Source organism: Peromyscus leucopus, chromosome 7, assembly GCF_004664715.2.
Source record: "Peromyscus leucopus breed LL Stock chromosome 7, UCI_PerLeu_2.1, whole genome shotgun sequence".
Lineage (NCBI taxonomy): Eukaryota > Metazoa > Chordata > Mammalia > Rodentia > Cricetidae > Peromyscus > Peromyscus leucopus.
This window is the reverse complement of record NC_051069.1, coordinates 92,148,811-92,172,830: the sequence shown is the minus strand read 5'-3', so window position 1 is coordinate 92,172,830 and position 24,020 is coordinate 92,148,811. Positions and strand designations below refer to the sequence as shown.

The window sequence follows — 24,020 nt, the reverse complement described above, 5'->3', positions numbered from 1 at the left end:
GGAGGGAGGGTCAAGGAGGGCAGGCTTTTAGATTACAGCTGTCTTCATCCAGGAAGAACTTAGCCCAACAAGTTCTTCATTTCCACTAGAGACTGTTGTTATTTTTGGTGTGTTTGTTTGTTTTCAAGACAGGGTTTCTTCTGTGTAGCCCTGCCTGTTCTAGAACTGGCTTTGTAGAAGTAGAACTCACTCTGTGGCCCAGGGTGGCCTCAAACTCACAGAGATCTGCCTGCCTCTGCCTCCCAAGTGCTGGGATTAAAGGTGTGTGCCACCACTGCCCGGCTTTAAGGGGTATTTTTAAGCTTAACTGATTCATAGTGTCCCCAGCACCAGGACAAGCTAGGAAATCCAGTTAGCAGAATAATGAAGAAGGATTGATGCTTTGCTGGTAGTTCTTCAGAACACATTATTTACATAAGAACCAATTGTTTAGAAACAGATCAGGATGGCTGGCCCACGCTGGTAAATTTCCCTTTTTACGGGTGATTAGTAGGAAGATAATAGAGAGACTCAAAATTCCATAGTTGGCATTGATAATTAGAGAAGCATAATTATAATAGGACAATAACAGCACATATAATTTAAAAAAAAAAAAAAGCAAGAGAGATAAACAGCTGGGCACGACGGCTCACACCTGTAATACCAGGACCTGGGAGGCTGAAGTGGGAGATGGTTCCAGGTTCAAGCCTGCCTGGGCTAAGTAGTTCCAGGACAGCCTGTACTACAGAACAAGACCCTATCTCAGGGAGGGGAGGGGCATGAATAAATCAAAGAAATAAAAAAAATTAAAGTAATATGAAATGGCTAACAGCCAACAGCATTTATGTCAGTAAATGGAAATAAAGTCCTGGGTTAGATGATAAAGACTTCCATCTAAAATACTTTAATCAAAAAAGCAAATTTTAGAAGTTTCAATATTTTTTTTTTTTTTTTTTTTTTTTTTGGTTTTTCGAGACAGGGTTTCTCTGTGTAGCTTTGCGCCTTTCCTGGAACTCGCTTGGTAACCCAGGCTGGCCTCGAACTCACAGAGATCCGCCTGCCTCTGCCTCCCGAGTGCTGGGATTAAAGGCGTGCGCCACCACCGCCCGGCTAGAAGTTTCAATATTAATATGATTACTAGAATAAGACTTGAGAAAAAAAGTGTTGATTATTTTATGAATGGTGCAGTCCATAATGAATGTATATTGTACTGTAGAACGATGCAGGAAGCAGAGTGTGTGAAAACTGTTACAACTTAGGGAAAAGATAAACGTGTAACTATAAAAATAGTGTATCATGGTCATCAATAACTCATGGAGTCCAGAGTAAGTCAAATTTAAATATGCTTGATAGGGATACCTTTTTGCTAATTTAACATTTTATTGATTCTTTGTGGATTTTATATCATGCATCTCCATCCCACTTGTTTCCCCATCCCTTCGCATCTGCCCTCTGTCCTTGCAACCTACCTCCAAGATAGAACAAAATAGAATTTCAAAGAAAAGAAAGAAGAATCTCATCATGGAAGCTGTAGTGTGACACAGTGAGTCACACAGTTTACCCTTTGGTCCATACATCTTTACTAGCAAGTGTTCATTGCAATGAGTCACGGGTCTGGTTCTGGGCCTCTGGTTTCTGCTACACTATTGATACCGGGCCCTCACTGGGACTCCTCTTGGATATCCTGCAGTTGCCCTGTGTCTTAGAGCTCCTGCAGCTTTGGGTCTGTGGCACTGGCCCCTTCATGTGCTCTAGAAGATCATAGATGGGGTAGATGTTGGGATGGGCCAACTCATAGCCCTGTCTGGGTCTGGGTGGTTGCTGAGTTGGTCGGCCCCCCAGCTCTCCCTGATCCTCAGAACCGGGGTGAGCTCTCCAGCACAGCCCCAGCCAGCTCACCCTGTGCAGTAGGCAGCCAAGGACGGGGCCAGTTCTCCTGTTCTCACCTACACCACCAGGGCCAGCTCTACTGTGCTGCCCAGGCGAGGTGCAAAGGCCACTCTGCAGAGTGCCGCAGCTGGTGAGGGGCAGGGCCAGCTCTCCCACCTGCCCTCCTGAGTGCTGCAGCCGATGAGGTGCCAGACCACTCACAGATGGTGAGGAGTGGGGAGTGGACATGGCTCCCTTACTCACACCACCCTATGGCAGATTAGGGGCAGGACCAGATGATCTTCCACCCTCACGTTCTCAGGGGCACCTCACCCATGTCCCTGTCAACAGGGTCAGCTCCACTGTGCTGCCCAGGTGAGGTACAGGACCCGCTTTCCCTAGTGCTGCAGATAGCGGGGGGGGGGGGGGGGGGGGGCTGGGGGGGCTGGGCCAGTTCTTCCACCTGCTGCAGATGGCAAGCGGGAGAGAGCATCTTTCCCTCCCCCATGCCACTGCATGGCAGATGAAGAGGCAGGACCAGTTCTCACACCCTCACTGTCTGCACCCCCCAACCCAGGAAAACAGAGTCAGCTCTGTCCTGCTGCCCAGGCAAGGTGCAGGACCTGCTCTCCTGAGCGCTACAGCCTATGAGGGGCGGAGCCAGTTCTCCCTGGTGTGGCCCTCGGTGAGGGGCGGGACCAACTCCGTACAGCCCTATCCTCTCAGCCATGAGTGGTAACAGGAGCCACCAACAGATTGAGGCTCCAGCAGGACCACAGGCCCAGATATGGCCCTTGGCAGCAGCCCAGGCCTGGACATCACCATGGCCCCAGGTGACAAGCAGGCCACCCACCTCAGCCCACTCCTCACTGCCTTTACCTCCTCAGATCTGCTCTTCTCTACAGGACATAAACCGTTCTGTCTCTCTGTCCTTCCATACCCCACCATATATTTGCTCACCATAATAGTGTCCAACTTCCTGACACCACAAGGCCCCAAGCCGACCCTTGTTTTCTCCTCCCCACCTAGGGCAGAAAACCCTGGCTGGGCCATGTGGGTCTTTTCCCACTCAGTCTTAATTGATGAGGTTAGTTTTATAACTATAAACTAACCTTTCTACCCAAGAGGTGACATAATCTTTTCAAATATTGAGAGATTATTTATAAGGAGCATTCTATATTGGACCAGAAAAGAAAACCTTCAAAAATTCAAGAGAACTTGTCTTTCATAACCATAAGATCTGGGGGGGTTATAAATGAATAAGTTAAGCCAAAGTCTCACTATCTGAGTATTGAACCAAAGGTAACGAGATGGGGTGTGGGTGAGTCGAGCACTTGCCTAGCATGCACCAGACCCTGGGTTTAGTCCCTGGCACCAAAAGGAAACAGTACACAAACAATTTCACGCCTGAAACAAACTTACCTTAAAGAAAGAATAACGTGAAAAGTTCAAACGTGGATTTCATAGGAGGTAACAGCAGTTCAAACCTACACAGCAAAATGAACGGCTCAAGATGATTACAGTATATGGTACGGAAATAATCAGGTGCGGGTAAAGGTTGGAGGGAGGCAGAGGGTTGCTAATGAATTCTAAATGCAGAAAAATAAAAGATCCCTTAGGTTGAGCTCATTTGATCATTTAACAACAAAGAATGAACATAAACATAGCCCCTGAATCAAATCAATTTCAAGAAGGTGTAAGACAGGACATAAAGTCAGCAAACAGAAACAGGGGCTTTTCTATATATGGGGGGGGGGGGGTAAGGAAAATATGCCATTCTTTATACCTTCTTAAAAGATGCCTGGGAATAAACTTAACCAAGAAGGTGAAAAGACCCCCGAAGATGAAAATGTTAAGACAGTGAAGAAAGAAATTGAAGAAAACACACCCTAGACAACGGAGAGTCCTCCCATGCTCATAGATGGGCAGAATTAGTATTGTAGAGATGCCCATGGGAGCACAAGTAGTCAACAGATGCTATGTAAATTTCCATCCAATTCCAATGACTGGAACACAAGCATTCAAGTGTTGGGCGGAATGTGAGTTCAGTATAATATAGAATGACACAGATCTAATCAAAACCCCTTTAGGTGGATAGAGAAGGATTAGGTCTGGTTTTTGGGGCAGGCTCTCACTGACTAAGCTGGTCTCTAACACACTGTAGAGCCCAGGCTGGCCTTGAACTTCTGATCCTCCTGCCCTGCCTCCTCCATGCTGGGATTTATAGATGTGCAGCACCATACCAGGAGTAAAGGAGATTTTGAACCAAATAATCCGTGCAACCAAAGAGAACCAGAGAGTAACCACAGCAACGTAGTTCAAGAGGCTAGAAAACAAACAGAGAAGGGCTAGCTTCCATGCCAACTGGGTAACTTCAAATCTTGATCTGGGACTTGGGGCTAGAAGCAATCCCAGCTGGTAATGCAGAATTCTTCAAGGCTTAGGAATTGGCTGTGACTCCAGGAACCTCTGGAAATGGGCACTGAAGTGGGCTGAAGCCAGAGGATTGGCTAAAAAGCTGTTAGAAAAGTCTGGCCTTCAGAGCTTTCCTGTTACAGGGGAGGTAATGTGGTGTCCAAGGTCTGTGTGGTTCAACAAACTGAACAAGACACAGAAAAGCAGTAGTAGAAGTATAGATGTCTTGAAGATGAAAGTGAATGCAAAATGGGACACTCTACAGAGCAGGAGCAGCTGGTGCAGGCCCTGGCTCTGAGCCCCTGCCGCCACCCAGTGTGTCCAGGGTATATTAATTACAGAGGAAAGGGGAAGGGTTCCCTGAAGGGGTGGAGCTTTCTTTGACATGACTGGCTTCTCTAGGTTCTATGACATTATGTTTACTGTGCATAGACCATTCCATGAGCCTCTGTTACAATCGTATGTGTGAGATATAATCCATAGGCATTAGTCCTTTAATAGAGGGGTTTTAACTAGTTGAAGGAAGGTCCATTTTGATTGCTAGGTTCCGAAGATAACTTTCCTATGACTAACAGTTTGACCCTACCTTTGGGCCTCCTTCCCACATTCCATACAGCAGGGAGTCTTCACTCTTTTACCCATAGAAAGGACTAGAAATCCACTCTATAAATGATTAAGTGCATAGCAGGTGGGAGACCAGCAGGCACCCTATGCAGAAGTCAGGTCATAAAGAGTTCACACGTTGACTGCTAAGACCTGATCTCTTCCTCAGCTTACTTCCAGAATGTTCATAGCCACCGCCCCAACTCCCCTGCAGAGGTAGAGGGCTGGGTGCTGAAAAATCCCAGCTCTAGAATCGCTTGGCCATTTCCCCTGACAACCAGCCTCATACTGAGACCATCCATGAAAGAGGCAGAGACCTCTTAAATCATAGACGCTTACTCACCTACGTGTGATCTTGACCGTGAGATTTCTCTAGAAGCTGAAGGAAGCCGGGGAGAACCTGAGCGCTGAAGTGGCAGGCTGTGGTGGTGTTCTCCTGAGCAGTACATACCCTGAAAGGGGAACAATACAGAGACTAGCATGGGCCCTGTGAAAGCATGACACACAAATCAGTGAAGCGGTCCAGAGTTTTAGACAAGAGGACCAGGGTTCAAGATCAGCCTTGGCTGTATAGCAGGTTCGAGGCCAGGTGTGGACAGGGATCAGGCGCCGATTTGTCTTGAGCCTGTTTGTAGTAAGCATCCCTTCCTTCACTGAAATGTAAGCATTGTTTTCCAGTAGGAAGATGTAGGATCAGAACCTACAGGAGTGGTGATGTAGCCTGAATCCAGTGTGAGTTTGGCTATTATGAAGGCCCAGCCTTCTGGAAAGAGATGGATGACCCCATCTCTTCACCCAACAAGTTAGGACCTTGGATTAGTTACTTTTCTCCCTGCTACAACAAAATACCTAGCAGAGCAACTTAAGGGAGGGAGGGAGGGAGGATTGACTCTGGGTGCCGTCCATCGTGATGGACAGTTGTGGCAGCGGTATCATGAGGCAGCTGGTGACATTAGACCCGCAGTCAGGAAACAGAGAAAGGTGAATGCTGCTATCCAACCCCCTTTCTCCTTTCCATTCAGTTTCCAATCCTAGCCCATGGATGGTGCTGCCCACAAAGTGGGTCTCCGCACTTCAGGTAGCCCAGTCGAGAAACTCACACACATGCTGAGGTTTGTCTCCTAGATGAGTCTAGATCTTGTCAAGTTGACTACATAACCAGCACAGACCTTGACCAAACATGGAGTGGGCGCACCATCTTGACCCAGCCCTGTCACCCCCATACTTTCTGGACTGACAGAGGAAGATTGAGGTTTAAGGATCTGAATTGGGAGAAAGGTGAAGAGAGTGTGGAGTCATTCTTTAAACTTGCATGTGGAACCAGACAAGAGCCTCCTTGCCTTCCTCAAGCTCTTTGTTCACTCGGTCCTTTTCAGGGAATGAACTGGATTATGTTTGCTTCCTCACCAATGTAATCATGGAGCCCATTGGCCCAAGTTTCCCTTTATAAAGAGGTACTGGATCTCTCCTGTACTTTGTCCCCTGACATTCTGGAAGCATCAGTGTGCTCTGTCCTTCAGTAAGGTTGCCTGACGGTGACATCAGTTGCCCCCTCCATCGAATTTGCTCTTCCTCTGCTCTCTTCTCTCTGGGAAATCTCAAGCTCGATGGTTTTGTCACAAAACATACTATTGGTGCTTATTTTGACATACACCACCCTGCAGCCTTTTGGGAAGCATGGCAAAGCCGTATATCACAAAGAGTGTCATGGCTGGCCTCCACATCTGCCGTAAAAACATGGTAGCTGGGCTGGAGAGATGGCTCAGCAGTTAAAAGCACTGAATGTTCTTCCAGAGGTCCTGGGTTTAATCCTCAGCACCCACATGGCAGCTCACAACTGTCTGTAACTCCAGTTCTGTGGCAAAAACACCAATGCACATAAAAAACATGATAGCCAGCATGTGGGCCATGTGCCAGTGAAACTCACGGGTAAGATGCCCAGATGTGCACAACTAGGAACTCACTGATATGAAGCTCCGTTAGACACGGCCATGTATCTGAAAGACTTCAGCCATATTTCAGGAGCACAGCAGAGTTAACCAGCACCCAGAGAGTCACACAGCTCGTCTCTACCTCTAGGGAAGCTTTGTCTGGACCCCCATCTAGTACCATAAGCTATATGAAGCAGACACATTAGGATTTGTATATTGGGTTCTAGCCATACCTCTGCGAGCCAGTATGAAATAGAATGAACAGAGGTTGGGCCCAGAAGGACTTGGGACTGAACATTAGCCTCTGACCTGGAGATGAGCTCTGAAACACCTGACTTAGAGGTGAAGCTCTCACGAAGAGCATCGTGCCTCCCTTCCATACCACCATCCTAGACCCCTCACCCACACCCTGGCAAGCAAACCCTGGCACACCCAGCTCAGAGAGTGGTTTAAGAAGCCAGCCAGCCTCCCTGGCTGGTGGCAGGAGCCTGTCAGATTTTGCTTTACATGTCATAGAATCTTTTTTTTTTTTTTTTTTTTTGTACGGAGATATAAATTTCTAATTTGGCTTTTTCCTTTACACATTCATTTGGCATATGTGCTAAGCACATGCTTTTTAAAAACTAGTTATAGTTCAGTTTTGAATTTCTTACTTTCAAAATGATCAGCACCTCACATGCTGATGTATGATTCATTATGCAAACCAAGATCGTGTTTGAGCTTATAGAAAGGGGAAGTAGGGCAGGCCTGTGCCTTGTGTGTTAGCACCTGCAAGAATCCTGCAATTAGACCTGCTTACTTCCAGGCCACAGCCAAAAGGGTCTGAATGTCATGCCAGAGTATTTGGGTTGTGCAGAAGTGCTGATACTGTTTACTCAAAAGCATTGGTTTAGTTGAGCTCCAAATACCCTAAAGTTCAAAATTAGGACCTTGTTAATGAAGGGCATATGCTCATCTGGGTTTATACTACTAGAGAAACAAGTTCATTTTAATGTCTCTGAAACCAGGATGCATGTCATGGTCCCTCTGGGCCAGACCACACTTGTGACTGGGTGAGGGTGAATGCTAGTGGTACCTATTCTCCTTTTCATCACTCCATTTGAGGCACTATCTGTGTTTAATGGTGTGTGTGTGTGTGTGTGTGTGTGTGTGTGTGTGTGTGTATGTGTAGGCATGCATGGAGATCTTCATGTCTCCATCTTCCTAGCATTGGGGTTACAAGTGTGCTCCAACACACTAGGATTTTGTGTGGGTGATGGGGATCCAGAATCAGGTCTTCAGACTGACACAGAAGGCACTTGACAGCCAGAACCATTTCCCCCGCTCTTGTGTCTAAATTCTTCACAAAGACCTGTGACTCAACACAAAGTGTCTGCTGGGGGGCTGCAAGCTGAGTGGCGGCGCAGGAGTGCGGGGTTTGGGGAACAAATGTTCAAAGAAAGAATAGTCTCCACTCCACATTTCCAAGGAACCGCCAAGTTCCATGTGGCAGCAGAGGAAAGACAACGCTGTCAGAACAGCTGAGCAGGGCTGTGTTTTGTTCCGAGATGCTGCAGAGAGGCTCGGCAGTTACAGCCATGTGTTAGAAAGGGAGGGGAGGTGACAGAGCTGTCTAGACACGCCAAAAGGAGCTCTTTCATAAATGGAGAATAATCATTGTAAGTGCGAGAAAGAAGTGTGTCATATTTAATCAGCAGGGGGTTCTTCCTTCTCTTGCTGTTACATAAAACAATAGTGCATACATTTGATGGAATACAGTTGCTTAAAACAGAGAACTAGAATATTCCTTTAAAAAAAAAAACTACTATTCCACCTACCAGCTGACTGTGAAATGAGGAAACGTAAATTCACTGACAGAAGTGTTCAGATTGATCAGCCACAACTCTACTCACCCTCAGATGGTCTGACTGGCACAGCCAAAATGTCCTTGAGCACTAGAGAATGCTGGGAAGTATCCAGTCTCACGGGTGGGCCCGGAAGCCAAATCTCCACAATCGTGGGACATTTATTTAATACAGATAAGAAGCACAATGCCCTTCTTCAGCTCCAGGTGGACATTCTGGGCCTCAGGGAAAGAGAAAAGGGGTGAATGGGGGAGAGGGTGAGGAGGGATGAGTGGTGGAGAGGAAGAGGAGGAATAAATGGGAGAAAGAGAGAAGGGGTGATATGGTTTCTGACGGAGCAGTTGATAATTGAGTTCTTGTCACATTTACTGCCCTCGACCCCTGTTCTTAAGATCCCCACCCTCACCTCTGTTCCCTCCATTCCCACCCTAGCCTCCCTCGCTTCCATCCATTCCTCTCCTCCCTTCCCATCCTTCTTCGGAACCCTGCAGTGGCAGATTTCCTGAGGTGGAAGGAAATGGAGGCATCTGGGTGCGGGGAAGCACACCACAAGTGGAGGGCCTTTGAAAACCACTCTAGACGTTAACTAGAACATTCCACTTCTCAAATCCGCTCTGCTGTCCATGGCGGCTGAACATCCTCATTTTGTAAATATAGTTTTACTGAAACACAGCCGGTCCTCTTTGCTCACATCGCATGGTTATCTTTGCACAGCAGCAGAACTGAGTGACTGCAGCAGAGCCTAGGTGATGTTTAGTGCCTGGTGGTCCTCCACAGAAGTCTATTGCCTCTTGGTTGGCATGCATTCCTCTCAATCCCAGTACTTGCCAGAACTTTCCATTAGTTCAGTGCTCTGAGAGGTAGCCACAGTGGGTCACTTTATCTCTAGTTGACGTAAAAACTGTTTTCCAATGGAGCAACTGAGGGGGAGCATCTGAGAATTCCTAAGAGTGGACAGACTTTGAGAATTGGCTCCTTAATGGTATCTGGGATACACTTGCCATTTGAAAAGTGAGGTCATCCAGAACATGCTCATCCAAGCAGATCAGAAAGGGCATATGAGTTCCTATGGATGTAAGGCCTGTGAGGAACTTGGATGCTGCATGAGGGAAACTCAGAGGGAGGTATCCAACTATACTCATTTTCTTAATGTTGACTTAGAGACCATGCTCATAAAACTTATTGTCCAAACAATCATCAGCCTGTCAATCAACAATTGAATTTTAAAACAGAAACACAAAATACTAAAATACTCTGAAAATCAAATATACACTTTTCATATGCCCCAGCAATTCTACCTCTGGGTGTTTACTTAAGATAAATGAAAGCATATGTCCACACAGACTTGTAACCAAATGTTCATAGCAACCTTCTGCATAACAGCCCCAGCCTGACCATAGCAACCTCATTGGATGCTGGAAATAACTCAAATGTGTTTGCCATCAGGTGAGTGATAGACATATGCCCATGCCATAGAATACAGCTCCACAGCAACAAAGGAGCAAGCCACTGATGCACACAGCAAGCAGATAGAGTCCTCAGGTACGATAGTGAATGAAAGCCAACCGCAGGAGACCAGAACTCCACTTACCTGGAAAATCTGCCACAGGTCAGTCCATAGTGAAGTCAGTCAGGTTGGCTTGGGTTCTGTCAAGGACAACAGTTCATGCTTGCTGTACTGAAGTCACCTGAAGGTTTCCACTCTTGAACATCTGGCGGTCCTTCTGGGAGAGTGAACACTGGGCTCTCCTACCACTTCTATGACGTCTCTCCTCCCAGACTCAGAACGCCTTTGCTCTTGACCTTGGAACTCGGACTCACTCCTGCCTGCCATTGTCACAGACACAAGGGGAAAGAACACAGACCCTGTCCGTGAGTCACCATCACATTGTAAGAAGAATCTGGGGGGGTGAGATGCGTCAGGCATGTTTGGGAAGTGTTACCTGGTATAAAATTAAGGCACTCAACGCACAGTACCTGGGACAGAGTAGAACCAAATAAAAGACCCTCCCTGACCATCTCGTCTACCAGCACTGTTCATGACATCACTTCTACAGTGTCCTCCCTGTTGCCAGTGAATTGGACAGAGCTGATGCCACTTATGTCCAAATGCTTTCTCATGGGCGGGAGCCTTCGCTACCTCCAGAAAACAGTGTAATGGAAACCTTGCTGGCCAAAGAGTTCCTTAGCATAATACACAATTGTGTAACTTTACCACGGGAGGTATCAAGAACCAGAGAGGACACTAGATCAAACAACTGAATCCAAATCGAAGCTGATGAAATGATGAGTTTACTGGGGTTACCTAAAGGACAGGCAGCTCAGAAAGTTGTGCCATCAAAGGTTCTCAGCCTCTAGTCAGCCTTCCATCTCCTGTGTACTTGAGTGTCCCTCAAGACCTCACGCAGCTGGGGCAGGAGAAGAGTAACGACTGAAATCTCAGGGGAGCATCTCGTGGCCCTCCTTCCCCAAGAGAACATTAGCAGTGTCGGTGCCGTTCCCATAGATTAGTCATCAGCTTTATCGTTCTTCTGGCTTCATTACTACAAATACGAGCTAAAGCCCTAAGAACCAATTTTATTACGGCTGGGAGTCATGACATGCTCCTTTCTCCAACTCTTCCATTCTTTCCTTTCTTCTTCTATTTCATTTCTTGTGTATGTGCATGTGTGTGTGCAAGCACCCATGTGTGTAAGTGAAAAGCCCAGAGGAGGACATTGGATGTCCTTCTCTGTTGCTCTCTGCTTCATTCCTTTGAGACATATCTCTTCACCGAACCTGGAACTCATCTTCATTCCCCTAGACTGGCTAGCCAGAAGCCCAGTGGTCTTCCCATTTCTATTGATAGTGCTGGAGTTGTAGGTGCTTAGGGCCGGGCCTTCTCGTGGGAGCTGGGGCTAAAACCCAGGGCTTCATTCTTGCACTGCACATGTTCTGACCCACTAAGTCACACCCCCAGCCCTCCTGTGTTCTTCCTCATCTTTCCCATAGTGTTCCCTGAATCCTGAAGAGGATGGATTGATACGTGGGTTTCCCTGAGCATTTGCCTGATTTGCCTCACTAACAGTTGACATTTATCCTCAGTAGTTTGAATAATTATGAGGCTGACGGCTGTTGTCCACTATAAAAGGGAGTTTTCTCTGACTGTGGCCTATAGCAGCACTAACTTCCATGTATAAACACAAATGTTTAGAGGGCAGTTTGACAACTATATTACAACCACTTAACTCAAAAAGGGAAAATCATTACTTTCTTCACTAAGACCTGGGATTTTTCACACAGAGAATTTTTTTCCCCTGGATTAAAGTAGCAAATGTGTGTTCCTGGAGTTGTATCCATGCCAGTGGATGTCCACACAATCCAGAAGAGAATTTGACATTGCTGCTGCCGCTGTTGCTGTTATAACAATGGTGCACACTGCTGCTACTGTTTCTGGGATTACCATTTTATAATTGCTTACTACAGCTAGCACAGTGGAGACCCTGGCAACAAAAGTAGCTACTACAGTTAGTTAATCTTTCATTCTATTGGGCATGATAAATTTAATTCAGTAGTTATATACATCTTGATTGGCCTTGAAAATTATAAATTTATAAACTCAAGTTCCAGTTGCTTTTGGGATACAAGGACTCCAACGTACAGTATGGCTCGATAAGGAAGGGAATGGCTCAGTTGCCTTTAGCCTACTGGCTATGGGTGAGATAGGACCTCTGTTGGTCTTTTCTGTATCGAACACACAGATTGCAAGCCCTGTGCCACTTTGAGATCTTTGGCAGCAATTAACCATGCAGCTCACACACTATTGAGACGGTATGATAATGAATATTAAGAGACGGGTAATTCCTGGGGGCACTCACCAACCTAAGACAGAGCACCTGTGTAGCCTGGGCAGGCGTCTCCATGATGGGTAAGGTGACCTGCTGACGTCCCACGTAACCCAAGTCAGAAGTTCTTTTTTTTGTTGTTGTTGTTGTTTTTTTTGTTTGTTTGTTTTTTCGAGACAGGGTTTCTCTGTGTAGCTTTGCGCCTTTCCTGGAACTCACTTTGGAGACCAGGCTGGCCTCGAACTCACAGAGATCCGCCTGCCTCTGCCTCCCTAGTGCTTGGATTAAAGGCGTGCACCACCACCACCTGGCTCAGAAATTCATTTTTTAATAAAAGGGGGACCTGCAGGGCCCTGGCCCCTGTTTTGGGTAACTGTTGCCTTGCTTGCAGACCTTGACCTTGATATCCTCCCAATGCTAATTCCCTGCCAGGTTCCACTCTCCTGAATGCCTAAGGGAAGTTCCTTGTTGTGTATCCTGAATAATGGGCATTAACAGCTTAGATGCAAGATTGTAAAACATCAGTAGTGAACTTCTGCCCTCTGGGGACCTCCCATTGTGCTGTAAGCCTGTAATTAAGACCTCCTACCCCTTCAAGAAATGACATTTGACATTTAAAATTAAATATATATATGTGTGTGTATATATATATATATTTATATTTATATATATAATTGAATGAATACTTCGAATGTAATCTATGAATACCACAAATGTGATTAATATCATGAGTATAATTTAAAAATAAATTAATTTAAAAAAAAATAAAGTAGCAAATGTGGGCTCCTTCCAGTGGAGTACACTTTAAAGCCAAGCAGAATGTAGTTGGTTGCACCCTTAATCGTCATGCCATTATTATAACAGTTATGCCACTCTCGCCCCAGCACGTGTTACTGGCATGCTGGTAGTGTACCATCCAGAGCTGGGCAGGGCCACACTCCCTCACAGAACTGCCTGACGCCTTCTAGCACTATGAACACCATCCGGTAGGGAAGGTGCCTCCGACTCAGTCCAGACCTGCTTTCTCTATGCCCTGCACCCAGAATATGAAGTATCTTCACCAACAGGAATTCACTGGCCAGTTCTGGTGTGCACATAACAGTAATGACTCAGCTGGGCCCTCAAGTGCCCCTGTATCCAGCAATTCATTATGACATATCCCACCCCAGGGACTGGGATTTTTATTCAATCATAGTGACTCTCTGTATGCATGTCTTGTTTCAACAAGGGTGCCTGCTGCATTTAAATACTCCACTTCTGTTTTTACTGTTCTTCCAGATAATCTTCTGAATCTGTAAGACACTCAGAGGTTCACAGTGCAACCTTTTCCCAGGATGTGAGCAGGATCGCTGAGGGCCCACGACCGCCTGCTACAAGTAAATGTGAATCAGTCTTGGGCAGATAAGGAGTTAAAGAAAAAAGTTAGCAGTGCCCAGCACAGCACAACAGCGTCTCATCACTTGTCTCGTTGGTTCTGCCGGAAGAGCAGTGAGGGGTGCTGTGGCATGGATGGGCACTGCTTTATTTAGCTCTCTAATCCTGTCATTCTCCACGCACAGTCTGGCTTCATTACTGACCACACCAGCTTGCTGAAAGGGCTTTGGACTGAGCAAACAACCTCATTTTCACAGGCTGCCATTTCGTTTGGACTCAGGACTGCCTTTACAGTTTGCACCCTTAAGCAAAACTCTCTACTAGTGATAAGTGGGGTACATTCCAGCAGCACATCCACCCTCATTATGTTTTCTTTCGGCCGAGAAATGTGCACAGCACACTGGGGAAGAGTAATTTTCCGCACCCAGGACAAGCCCTGTCTCTTTCACGTGCCTGCTCTGTTTCCATGTCTATACACTGTTGTCTCTTATCCTGGTGCCTTTAGGGGTTGCCATAAGTTAAGATATACTTAGCTCCAACATCCACCAAAGCCCAAACATTCTGTGCATTAATTGAGGATAAGTAAATCCATAATTCAGTGTTGGGCCTCTGCACTCTGCATGACCTTCTCCCTCAGGCAACTTGGGCCATCTCACTTGAAGAACAAATGGAATTATTCCCACCCCTCAGGATTACCGCCCTCCATAGCAAGGGGTGCAATGGAAAGTCACTCCTTTGGTGAACTGTTGATTGGGTTCAAAGCCCTCTAGAGGTTCATGAATACAACAGTTAGCATTTTGTCTTTTCTTCTCCCCTGGGAACTCTGGCTCAACACAAATCCTGTTGTGTTTGCTTTTGTGTGACCCACATGGGCCCCTCCATCTGTCTACTTGTCCATCTCTTTATTCCCTTTAGATTGTTACAGCACTTTCCATGCCTGTCTAAGTTGGAACCCCCTCCTGCCTTATGAAGATCATATCCCATCACCAAGGCCATGAAGGCTCCATACCAGTCCCAAGGCCCTACTGAATTTTCTTCTTTAGCTCTCCAGTGAACACAGCCCTGCCTGGCCTGGTGAATTAAGTATCAAAGCCACTTCTCACAGGCCCAGTTCCCTCGCTGTCATTTTTATCTCATCCTATTCCTCCTTACTACCTGATTCTTCCCAGGGGTTCCAAGTTTCTGGGTCCCAGAAGGGGCTATTTAGCACAGACCTATTTTGTTGCCTTTATGCACCCAGTCATCTAAAAAAAATAGCCAACAGCTCCATCCAGTCCTCTTTCTTGCCTACTTCTGCTCCTGCCAAACCAGAAACTAGCTTGGATCTGATCCCCACATATCCTTTGTGGGGCATTTCTACTTTATATGGGCAGTTCCTTCTATACAGACACTTGAGTCTTGTCTCCCATAGCTAGGGCCACACATCTACCATTACAGAAAGGAGGCTTGTCTCCCCAGGCTACATGGGAAAAGATGGACACCCTGACATTTCCACCTTCATTCATCTTTGATTCTGTCAGTCCCTGTTCAGCCACCAAGTGTCATGTGCCTGGAAACAGTAGATACATAAGAAATGTCTACTCATCCCACAGAGATCCCACATAGGTACCAAAGACCAAAGAAAGAATGCCAATTGAAGCCCAACCTGGTAAACTAATGAGTTTATTGAGGTTGCTTGCAGGAGTATAAGCAACTCACCAAAAGCTACACTACTGAAGAATCCTAACCTCATGTCTTGTCTACCTTTGGTCTACTGTATACCCTAGCACCCCCCCCCCAAGACCAAATGCAAGCTGGGAACAGTAGTGAGTGCTAAGAGTCTCATGACACGTCCCTTCTCCTTCCATAGTATCAGCAGCGTGATAACCACCACCATAGATCTAGCTGTCACAGCCTTTTCTTTATTCCATTGCTATGACTTCAAGCCAAGGTCTTCCGTAGGTCACCATAGCAATTCTGCTTTATGGTGCCTGGTAGTCATTTCACGCCCAGAGGAGTTCACCACAGCAGTGGTGAAAGTAGTACAGTGGTACTGTCACTGTGAGTAGCGATGCCTGTGTATTGACATTAAAATGAGAGGTGGCAAACAAAGGAAACATCTGTATTGAAGCCACACCTCCTTCTCAGTGAACAAGTCTGTGTAGCCCCCTTTCTACTCACAAGAAGAAAGTGTGGCCTGAGGCCTAAGCTCAGCACATCTTGTTTTGTTCTATTTTTTTATTACACACTCCCACATTGTCCTTTCTTGTTCCTCTTCTCTTTTTTTCGCCCCCCCCACTGTTTTTTTCAGACAGGGTTTCTCTGTGAAACACCCCTGGCTGTCCTGGAACTCACTCTGTAGAGCAGGCTGGCCTCGAACTCATAGAGATCCGCCTGCCTCTGCCTCCTGAGTGCTGGGATTAAAGGCGTGCGCCACCACCGCCCAGCTGTTCTTCATCTCTTTACTGCTATTTTTCCTCTTCCCAAGTAGCCCTTCTTCTACTTAATGTCCTTTTAAAATCTAGGTTCCACAATAAAAGAAACTCTATAGCTTGCCTTTCTGAGTCTGACTCGTCTTGCATAATATGATAATTCTTTCATTTTCCTGAAAATGACATGAGTTCATCCTTTGAGGCTAAGCATCACTCTGTTGCATGTGTGTTCACATTTTGTTTACCCTTTCATCTGTTTGTGACCACCTAGCCTGATTCCATACCTCATCTATTGCCAATGGTGCTGTGATAAACATGGGTCTGCAAGTATATCTCCTCTAAGCTGGCTTTGGTGCCTTGGGTATATACCCAGAAGTGGTATAGACAGATCATACAGTGTTGGGTGGAACAAATACCACTACAATACAGTAGTCCTACTTTTCATGTCTTGAGAAAAATCCTTGCTGATTTCTGTAGTGATTAGATGAATTCAGATTCCTATCAACAGTGTATAAATGTTCCTGTATCTGTCCTCCACCCCCCACACCACCAGAATGTTGTGTTTTCTTGATGATGGCCATTCTGACTAGGGTGAGATGAAACCTAAATGTAGTATTCTTCCTCTTTTTTATTAGCATAATACTAATTACACCCTAACATAGGTTTGATTTACATTTTTCCAGTGGCTAAAAATGTTGGATTTTTTTCATGCACTTGTCATTTTTAATTAAGTAGGCAACTGTCTCTTCATTTGCCTCTTTATTGGATTATTTGTTCTTTTGGTGTTTAATTTCTTGAATTCTTTATATATTCTTCTCTTCTCAAGTTGCTTTTGTCAAGGATATTGTCACAGTGATGGAGAAGGTAATAGGATTCTTTTGCATGTGACAGTATCACATTTGTCTGTCCTTGGTATTATTTCCTAAGCTACACTGGAGTCCTGTTGGAAAATTCTTTGCCTATGCCTATCTCAATGGTGTTTCTTCTCTGTTTTTCTCCAGCAGTTTCAATATTTCAGGTCTTATATTTGGTCTTTGGTCTGCTTTGAATTGTTTTTTGTGCAGGGTGAAAGGTTTCAGTCTTCCCCATTCAGCTCATCCAGCACCATGAAGATGCCACCTTTTCTTCAGCCTCAAGTTTTGGCACCTTGCCAAATATCAGGTTGATCAAGTCCTTTACTTCACAATGGTCATATCCATCCCTTGGTGCACACTCTTCTCTGGACTCATGTCCCTCTTTGTGACCTCACTGAAGACCAAAGGCAGAATTTGGGCTTCGCCAATTAAAATAGATCCATTTGGTAGGAGCCCAGAGGAAAACAAGACCATAAATCCACAGTAGAAAACAGCTCTGTGAATATCGACTCTTCCCGCCAAGCCTCCCCTGGAGTGCGGTATCCTCTGGAAGCAGATTCATCAGGAACCTGCCCTCTTGTCAGGGACTGCCTGCTGCTCCTGCAGCTCTTCCCCTCACAGTTTCTTGCCCTCAGCTGCCTGGCTGCCCCACATTCAGGCCGAGCTGAACACAGGACCAACCAGGAATCGTAAGCATGTCTTTGGAGGTCATGCTTTCCCATTGCAAATTCGTCTTACCAAGGGCAGGCGGTCCTCCATTCATTTGTTCTTGGCTTGCTTTAGATTAAAAGGGTGCAGAGAGCAGGGGAGCCAGCCAGCCATGATACCCAGAAAAAGCCACACCCAGGGAGCCAAGCAGGGTGGGACAGGAATTGGCGACAGGGCACTTGTTCGTTTCTGTCAGATTTTTCTGAGTGCCACTTCTGGGTGGCTCCCCAACCCTGCCCCATCCTGGCCACAGGTGTGGAATACAAAGTTATCTTTTCTACCAGAACCAGAAACTAGTTCTGAACTCCTGAGGGCAGAGCCACCTAGAGTTCGCTGGGCCCCTAACTCAGTCCATTCAAATCTGAGGCATTTGTTACATAGGTCTCCAGGCGCCATTGACGCTGTTGGTGAGCATGCTCAGAACATTCCCATGACAGAACATCAACCTGGGTATGGTGTTTATAACACTCCACCTTGTTGTTTAGAGCCAACACTTAGACCAGCGCTGACCAGTAGAAACACAATATAAACCACAAGTACTATTTTAAATTACACATGATAAGGAAGATTACTTTCAGTGATATATTTTAATTAGTGTGTACCAGGATGCCCAACATGTTGGTATCTCAGTGTGTAATGAATGCAAAATGTGAGGGAATAGTCTGTTATTTTCATACTTTAATTCTTCAAAATTGAGGAGGCATTTATAACTCATAGCACATAATGACATTATGAATGCTTAGTCCCATGTTGCTGGTGGCTCTCATATGAACAGTGTGGACTCTAATATCCCCCTGTGCCAGGCAGTGTTATAAATACGTTATATGTTAACTTCAGATCCTTGCAGTAAGCCTCCAGTGAGGATACTGTTATCATCACTTTATGGTAAGGAAGCTAAACCACACAGAGCTCAAGTAACTTACTTGGAAGCAGAAGGGAAATCTAAACTAGTCACTGCAGTCAGGGTCAGCCATGTTCCTGTAGCTCAACCGCTATTCCCCTGGAGGACAGAAAAGGAACATCATTCCTTTGTGCCAGTCCACACCAGGCAATGCCAGCAAGTGCCAACTGATTAATGGTGAGAGAGGGTGGTAGGGCAATGATGATTTTTCCAAACTTGTGCTGTGGATATCACTCTATGTAATACCTGATGCATGAGGGGGGGGGGGGGGGGGGGGGGGGGGGGGGAGACTGAGCCAGAAAAAAAAAAAAAAAAAAAAAAAAAAAAAAAAAAAAAAAAAAAAAAAAAAAAAGCTGAGTGATTATATAAGTGGTGGGGGGGTGGGGAATGGAGAGCCCCGCACAACTTGTTCAACCAATGGGATATGACTGGGTGAGAGGGCATATTTGATATTTGGGGGGAGTAGGGAAGGATCAATGAAGGACATCTCAGAGGCAAGAAACCAGCTCACCCCATAACTAGAAATGGGGGGGGCAGCCACCTTCCAATTACTAAAGCGAATGTCCTCAAGAAAAGACAGCCAAGGGTCCTTCTCCTATGTCTCAGCCTTAGCATAGGGCCTGGAGCCTTTCAAGGGATGTGTTTCAGCTTGGGTCACAGTCTTGCTCTCTTGGATTCAACTCCAACAGAACTTTTAAATCTGTGCCTAGAATGCAGGCCAGACAACGGGTCAGCCTCAGAGAGTCTGACCCTGCAAGATCCAAGACCATCTACTTGTCACCCCAAGGCCTGCAGATCTGAGTCCTTTGATCAGGTGAGGAGCTCACTGTGAGGAGCGATCAAGCTTACACTACACAGGTTTGCACCTGTCAGCATCCGTAGCTAGAAGACAGAAGAAGAATAGAAAAGTAAACACATTCACCTTTGTGTGAAGGTGTGCACACCATGGCTCAGACTTCGAGTTTGTAACCTTGAACAAATCCTTAACTTCTCTGAACCTGAATTTTAGGGAAAGAAGCACCCACCTCACAAAAGTTTGTGAATACTAAATGAATTTTGAAGAGCAAAATACTTGGGGCCATTGTGAGTACCCAATGCTACGTGTTCCTGTTCTGTGCCCAGCATACCATAAACAGCTTCCCACACATGTATAGATAAACATACATTTCTCAGCAAATGCTAAAAATTCCCCTGCCAAATTGCATTTCATTGCCCATGGCAGGGGACAAGGTGATGGGCACCATCCATGGCTGACATAAGAATAGGTTTACTGGGAAACACAAAGCACCTCCCCTCAGCTTAATGCCCCATTTGTTGACTGCATGAATGAAGAGTCGGGCAGGTGGGGTAGCAGGGGAGGGGATAATAAGAGTAAGAGGACTCAGTGTCTCTGCTCTCAGGAAGCCTTCTTGGGTTCCCTCCAACCTTTATGGGTTCCAATCAAGAGTCGCCCAGAATTGCAATCAGACTTCCTGAATTATTCTAATACCATCTCTTACTGTGCTCTCCTCACTGTGTGCGGTGTTCTTGTTTCTTCAGTTCAGCATAGGCACAGTGATTTATCACTACTTGTACCAGAAAGTGACCTCCGAGTACACCTTGAATCTTTTGGGCACCCAAATCCACAGATTTATTATAGTCCACAAGAGACAGGTGAAAGGTGGAAGAATGGAACTTCTATGATCATGTGGGAGATGGTTAAGATTTTTGTCTTACAATTTTGTGAGGACTGAGATGAATAACGAAAGTGTTTAACACAATGCCAGGCACAGTATATTTTCATAAATGGAAATGTAGCATTAACAATGGCATCCATGATGGTCATCATAAGGGTTTGGGAAAGGATAGTAAAAAGGGGAGAAAATGAAGGGGAGCTTTAATTTCCATGAATGCACAGCAAGGAAGGCGGAGTTTCCGAATTCAGTTGTGGAATCCACCTCATGCCTGAAAGAGAAATTAGACCTTGGGGTGTGGGCGTCCTGCCTGGAAGTAGGAAATGGAATGGCATGACCCGGAAACACAGCTGTGTTGACAGTGCAGCTTTGTTCCAAACAAACTGTAGCAGGTGGTGAACCCTCAGCCAGTGTGACAGGCAGGGCCAGACAGCCTTGCAGCAGCCTGACGGAACCATGTGAGGATGCCAAGCCACACTCAGGAGAAGCCTGGGAGGCTCAGGACCTGGCAAATAGCAAAGGAAGCAGCCACTCTACCCGGAGGCCAACCTCCCCTCCACCTGCTCCCTCCTCCAGGACTTTGCCACCAACCTGCCAGCGGCCAGCCTTCTCCCCTCTTCAGCAAGCATTTTGGTGAAGAAGGAGAAGGGTGTTGAGAGAAGGCACTACTACACTGCTGGCCCATTCATGAGGCTATTACGGCAAGTGTTCCCATGTTGGCCTTAGGAAAGGGATTCTGGGTCTGACCAAGCCAGGGCTTTGTGTCTTTGCCCACTCCGTGTTTGGGAATTGAAGCTGGGAGTAGCCAGGTGCTAGTGTCTTGGGACAGGTGCCAAGACATGAAGTCTTTGGGAGTCATGAAGGAGCTTCCTGGACCACATCCCAAGATGTGATTGTAGTCTCTGAAGGAACTGATATATTAGCCTGTTAAGCCAGATGCTTACATCAGCAGTAGCATGGAGACATAGCCCAGCACTGCCACCAATAGCCTGCAGGCAGACCTTCTATCCAGCTTTAGGGACCTTCACTTAAGTAAAGTGAGAACTTTGTGCCACAGAAAAGAATTTCAGGAGGCAGTGATGGGAAGCAAAGTTAATGGGTTTGCTAAGTAGAGACAGGATAGTTCATACTATAGATCTAATTACTGGGACACAAAGCTAGAGATGCATAGGTAAAAGTGAGATACACATGACATGGATGTGGGATTCTCAAGAGAGTCACAGTCAAAGTCAAATGTCTTTTCAATTACTGTATGTGTGATTTTGTGGTCTTTTACATTTATTGTGTGTGAACACATATGGATATGAATACATCACAGAACATGTGTGGAGGCCAGAGGAGAGCTTATGGGAGTTAGTTCCCTCCTCCCACCATATGGGTCTCAGGGATCAAATTCAGGTCATTAGGCTTGGTGGCAAGCACCTTTACCAACTGAACCATCACACAGGCAGTTCTGTGATGTTCTAAGTTACATTATTCAAAGGATGTAGTTCACAACGAGATTTAATAGTAGGCTATTAGTAGGCTAAACAAAGTTCTAATAGTAAGTAGAGTTTAAAATTAAAGGAGAAAATGAGACTAAGGGGGATGGCTCTGTAGACACACGTGAAGATCTGAGTTTAGCATGTAGATCTGAGTTCAAACACCCAGATCCCACATAAAAGCCAGGCACACGGGGTAAGCATCTGTGATCTGAGAGTTCCTGCCAGGAGATGAAGGTCGAGCCAGGAGAATCCCTGGAAGTTCACAGGCCAATCAACCTGGCATGCACAGCAGCAGAGGGTAGGGAAACCAACAAGGTAGAGGGCAAAGACCCACATCCAAGGTTGCCCTCTGACCTCCACATGCACACTGTGACATCCATTCATACACAAATGCACGTGTGCACACAAATAAATAATAGTAAGCGTGAAATATATGAGCTAGTTTACTGATTTGTCTTATTGTAATGGCACTGTAAGGCAGTTTTATAAGGTGTCTTATCTAGATTTGTAGATGAAAAAGGAGCACTAATACAGTTCAACTCAAAGCCATGAAACTGGTGTAAGCACGTTATTGCTTTTAATATCCTTGTGGGAGTGTCTTTAGGATGGTATCTTAGTTGGGGTTTCTATTGCCGTGATAAAGCACTATGACCAAGGGCAACTTGAGGAGGAAAGGCTTTATTTCAGCTACAGTTCCACACCACGGTCCATCACTGAGGGAAGTCAGAACAGGAATTCAAACAGGCCAGGAACCTGGAGGCAAGAACTGAAGATATAGACTTCACTATATATATATATATATATTATTTTATATATATATATAATTAGGAGGAACACTGATTACTGGCTTGCTCAGTCTGCTTTCTTAGAGCACCCGGGACCACCTGGCCCTGGGTGGCACCACCCACAGTGAGGTGGGCCCTTCCCAGGCAATCAAGAAAATGGAACTCAGGCTAATCCGGTGGGGCCATTCTCTCAACTGAGGTTCCCTCTTCCAAAATGATTCTAGCTTGTGTCGAGTTGACATGAAAATACCGATCACAGAAAGCACACCCTAGCTCTGAGGGTAGTGCCGATGTTATCAGCCGTGTTGAAGTTTCTGGACTCTCAGCCAGCATGAAACACAAACTAGATCCTGGGATGAGCAGCTTCCCTCTTCCCACATCTGTTCAGTTTCTCCTGTCTTTCTACCCTGCCTCATTTTTGGATACATCCCATAGACATGTCCCTTGCATCTCTGGGAGAAGCCCTTCATGGAGTTACCTTGTCAACTTTCCACACCCAACCCCCACAAAAATGAAAACCTTCGGAAAGCTTAGGCCTTGAGCCAAGAAGGGACTCTTGTGTCTGTAGTGAGGTTCCTGGATGGTTTGGATCCAGTCTCCTAAGGCACAAGACAGTATCTGGAAGGCCAATGGTGTGGCAGTGAAAGAATTTACTACAGGTATGAAAGATAAAGAGAGTTTATTGGTATATGCTGCAAGAAGGCCACAGGTGAGTTCCCAGTGAGGGGTCCTCACAGGGAGAGGGAGATAGAAAAAGGCTTTCATTGTAGTTGGGGATAGTTGATTTTATCTTGTGAGACATCTGTGTGTGTGTTTGTGTATGCGATGTGTGGACATCAGAGGACAATTGTATGGAGCTGGAATTGGTTCTCTCCTTCCACCTTTCTGTGGGTTCCAGGAATGGAGTTCAGGTCTCCAGGCTACACAGCAAATACTTTCACCACTGAGCATCCCGCTGGCCCGACTCTTATCAGAAGAGTATGGGCCAGATATTGGTAAAGTGTTCCTCAACTTGGGACTCTTCTGGTGTTTGTTTTATCATCACTCTGGGATTATAGGCCTAAGGGAGAAACTGAAAAGGTAAGGTGCCATTTTCATATCAATATGTCAACTGTTATCATGACTCTGACATGGTCAGTGTTGACTTTAATCTCCTAGCTGAAGGCCTTAAGCTCTGCTCTGTAATGTAACCAGAGGCGGAGCTTTCTGTCCTGTATGCCCAATTATACCCCAGCAGTCACTTCCCAAATTACCATTCAGAGGAGAGGCTTATATTAATTATAAATGCTTGGCCGATGGCTCAGGCTTATTACCAGATAGATCTTACATTTAAATTAACCCATATTTCTTACCTATGCTTTGCTA

The 24,020-nt window shown here is 45.9% G+C and overlaps 1 protein-coding gene and 1 non-coding gene across 4 annotated transcripts in view; both read left to right on the top strand.

Moving 5' to 3' along the window:
* The window catches only part of Tmem108 (transmembrane protein 108), a 285,288-nt gene that overhangs the window by 238,135 nt on the left and 23,133 nt on the right, over positions 1-24,020 (top strand). The gene's annotated exons all lie outside the window — the stretch shown is intronic.
* On the top strand, positions 5,297-5,398 carry LOC114693585. The gene has a single exon (XR_003734570.1). It is a non-coding gene; the product is annotated as a U6 spliceosomal RNA (small nuclear RNA).